Consider the following 4,253-nt stretch of genomic DNA (forward strand, 5'->3'; position numbering starts at 1 on the left):
CCCTGCTCGCCCGGGAGCCCCGGGGGCCACCAGGCCCCGGCTCCGAGCCGCCCCACCCGGGCGCGGCCCCCCGCAGCTCCCGCGGCAGAGGAAACAACAACAAAAGGGGAGCACCCGCCGCCGCCGCGCCCCCTCCTCGGCCAGGGCCCCGCACCGGAGCGGCCGGGTTACGGGAAGCGAAGTGGGCAAAAAAGCCAACGCCTGCACCAACGCCGGCCCAAGCTGCTCACACACCCACACCCGCGCGCGCACACTTGCACACAAGCGGAAAAAGTTCCTAGCTGCGCCGAAGAGGAAGGGAAGCCCTGGGGAAGCGGGCGGAGGCGGCTGCCGCCCCTTCGGCCGCCGCCACCGCTCCTTCACCACCCCAGTTCCGGCCACCCCCACCGCAGCCACCGCCGGTGCCGCTGCCGGGGCTGGGGCCACTGCTGCCGCTGCATCCTCCACCGGGCTGGGGCCGGGAGGGGTGGGAGCAGAAGAGGGAGGGGCGGCTGGCAGGGAGGCGACTGCGCCGCTCTACCTGGAGCGCTCAGTGAAACCGGAGAGAGAAAGGAGGGCGGAGCCGGCGGGGAGGGGCGGGGGAAGGAAGGGAGGCGGAGGGCGGAGCCGCTCCTGCGCATGCGCTCCCCGCGCGGGGGCGGAGCCGTGCCCCGAGCCGAGCCCGGATCCTGGGAAGGAAGCTGCAGTGCGCGTGCGCGTCTCGCTCACCGGCCTGGGCGCGTGGCGGCGCCGCGGCTCCTGCGCAGCGTCGTGTGAGGGACGCGATCTGGAAGACGCACTTCCGAGCGCGCGCCCAGGAGTGGAGACGACGGAAAGGAAGGTGCCCCAAGCTGGTTCCCTGCTTACCGAGGACTGGGAAGTACGGCCTCAGCTGGCGGCGGCGCAGAGACCCCGGAGCGCCGCGCATCTTGCAACCTTGCCACACGCCAGCACCCGCCCTGTGCAGCTGCACGCTAAAGAATGAAGAACTCGGTCCGGGGAGAGAAGACGACGTAATGGATAAAGGAGCCGTGCGGAAGGTGTGCCCATAGTACTTGTGGAGTCCTGGTGATTTCTGCCTGTGGATGCTTCTCGTCGGCCTCCCCACACGCTCTTGGCCAGCCGGGTGCCACGGAACGCCAGACTGTGCCTTTGGCCTGGCTTGTGCGCAGAAGACTGCAGGACAGGGCCCAGGGCGCACGCCGCGGTCAGCGAACAGGCCTCCTGCAAGTCAGAACTCAGGAAGGTCCCCATTGCCGGTGACCTGCAGTTTCCAAAATTACCAGTACACTCAGATCTCACCCTTACTATAGCCAAGGACTGGGGATTCTTGTCATATATATAATTATAGCTGTTGCTTATAATTAAAGTTGTCCCTTAGTATCCTCGGGGATACCATTCAGGACCTGCGTGGGTGCTGAAATCTGAGAATGATCAAGTCCCGTATATAAAGTGGCGTAGTCTTGCCTATAACCTACCCACATCTTGTCATACACATGAAGTCATCTGTAGATTACTTGTAATACTTAATGTACATAGCTGTCAAACTTTTGCTCAAGGAATCACAAGGAAAAAGTTTGTATCTATCCAGTACATACGCAAATTTTCCGAAAGTTTTCCACAGAAAATTAATTCATTCCATGGACGCACCACCCCAGTGTTAAACGGCAGATATTGTACATGTATTCATATAAATGGAGTAATTACCATTGTGTGAAATCACAGTACTAGTGATTTGTCCCTGGGGATTCTTATATTGCGCTTTTCTTTTTCCATACTGAATACCATTAACTACTGATCTTCGAGGTCATTGTTTTCCCTGCTGAGGATGATCAAACCCACATAAAAGCACGTTGGGGATGGCAGAGCGCTGAAGTTGAAACCCAGAAAAAAGGAGAAAATTTCATTGATGACCCTCAAACTTGATTAAGGAATAGCACTTGCCTGTTACACAGGGTATCAACTGGGAGAGTGAAAAGTGAGTTATTTGCAAGAGCTGGGATTTAAGAATTCCAATTAATAAACTCAGACCAGCAATATCCTAGGAACTTGTAAGAAATGTGGGTTCTCAGTCCTAGATCAGAAATTGTGCAGCAATCTATGTTTTAACAAGCCTTCCCAGTGACTATACATCAATTTGGGAGCCACTATATTCGATTATAATCAAGAAGGAGATACGCAGTACCTTAAAGATGCTTAAAGAACAGATGTCCTTCATGAGGATGGATAGGCTAAGAGACGTGGAGGGAGTTGCTAAGCTTTGTGCTATTCTACAAAACAGTTTAGGAAATGAGAAAGAGCAGAATAAAGTACTTTGATAATCCTTAAGGTAATAATAATGGGGGGCTGGGGATTTAGCTCAGCGGCAAAAGTACCTGCCTGGCAAGTGCAAGGTCATGAGTTCGATTCCCAGTACCAGAGGGGGGAAAAAAAAAAAAGATAATAATAATGTACTGCTTCATATGGCGGCCTAAGGACAATTTTTTCTGAGTTATGAGATCATCAAAGTACCTACTGTGCAGCCCCAAGTACAACATCCCCTCAAAATTTTCACATAGCTGATGCTTTGCCACCTATAGTGTGTTAGCATGCCAGTCTTCGACGGTCCTGTCCTCACCACCATCAATTCTGGAATACGTGGCTGTGAAATGAAAAGTTATTACCAGCTCTTGGTTATTTTTCAGTCATCTTCTCTAATTGCTCAAACACCATCTACCTGAGAGCCCTGGTCAAGTCAACCTAGATTTAACTTTTCTTTGAAAAAATTTTAGCCTTTAAAGGTCAATATTTAGTATAGTCTAATATCTATTATACAATGAATTATTTTGTTTTCTAGTTACTTTAGGTGTGTGTGTCTACAAAACTTTTAGTTTATGTAGCTACAAAAATTATGACCTGTGGTCTATATTTTTATCTAGCCTAGTTCTAGATATTCTTGACACATAGCCTTGAATAGGCCTTTACCTTAAAAAGAAGAAAAGCACTGGATTACGTCAGTTCACATCCTCAGAAATCAATTTCAAATCACATTGTCCATTGTAAATCAACCTAGTAAAGCTCATATTTAATGCTCAATTTGATACAGTCCTCATATAAAGAGGTTACCACATATTTTTATGAGGTATTTTCAAACATTTTATATATTTCTATTATAGTAATTATCTTAGTTACTTTCTTCATTACTGGGAAAAAGTACCTGATACCCACAAATTAAGAAAGGAGAGGTTTACCTTAGCTCACAGTTTGTAGATGTTTGTCAAGGTACTCCAATGCTGGGCAACCTGGTAGCAGAGTATGGGAGACAAAACCGGCTCATGGCATGCAGCAGGAAGCAGTGTGTGATCAGAGAGGAACCCAGAGATATATCCTTTCAGGCCACACCCCCAGTGACCCACCCCCTCCAACCCGGGCTTCATCTCCCAGCATCACCTTGACCTATAAATCCATCCATGCACCAGTCTGGGCCCTCCCACCTCAGTTGGCCCCAAGGTCCTCCTGGCTCATCAGAGAGGCTGACAAAGAAGATGTGATCAAGGAGGAGAATAAAATAAGGGGGGAGATACACCTTTTCTGTGGTCACACTGCAGTGACACATGCATTCAGCCTTCAGGGTATCTGATTTCTCCTGGAATCCCCAAGAGCCTTGGGTGATTCCTTCTGTATCAGAAGACAGTATCATGCAAGTGCAGTACATGGTTAGGACATTTATAAGGATAAAGACACTAAAGGAAGCATGGATCCAAAAAGACAAGAATCCTAGATATATCTGCACTTGTGATTTTAGATTCCCATGCTTTCCCTCTCAGCCCTGAGACTGATTCAATGTTGGTTTTGAGACAAACTGACTTTGTTCAGCTGTCCCTCCATAGTAGGTATCACCAATAATAGTACTGGCCCCCAAAGTGGGCATTTTCTAAATATTAACTACAGTACTTAATTCAGTAAAGCTATAGACTTACATTTAAATTTTTCTCATGAATTTTCTATTAACAAACCCAGGTATATAGTAGCCACTGAGAGGGAAATATAATGTGTGATTATCTTTTTTAAGCATATTCCCAAGTTTTTCAGAATTCTTTCAGTAAAGGGTAGAGTAAGTACGGAATAGAGCTAAATGAGGTAAGTGTCTGGAGCCGCAAAGTATAAGTGCTGTATATAAGTGCTGTATAAGCCGCGAAGTATAAGTGAGTATAAGATGTCATTTTTATTCAGGAACTGGAGGGAGAATCAAGTCACAGATGCCTATGCTAAATCTCCCTCCCCAAAGGCACATT

This window comes from Chinchilla lanigera, unplaced genomic scaffold, assembly GCF_000276665.1.
Source record: "Chinchilla lanigera isolate Chin_1 unplaced genomic scaffold, ChiLan1.0 scaffold00017, whole genome shotgun sequence".
NCBI lineage: Eukaryota > Metazoa > Chordata > Mammalia > Rodentia > Chinchillidae > Chinchilla > Chinchilla lanigera.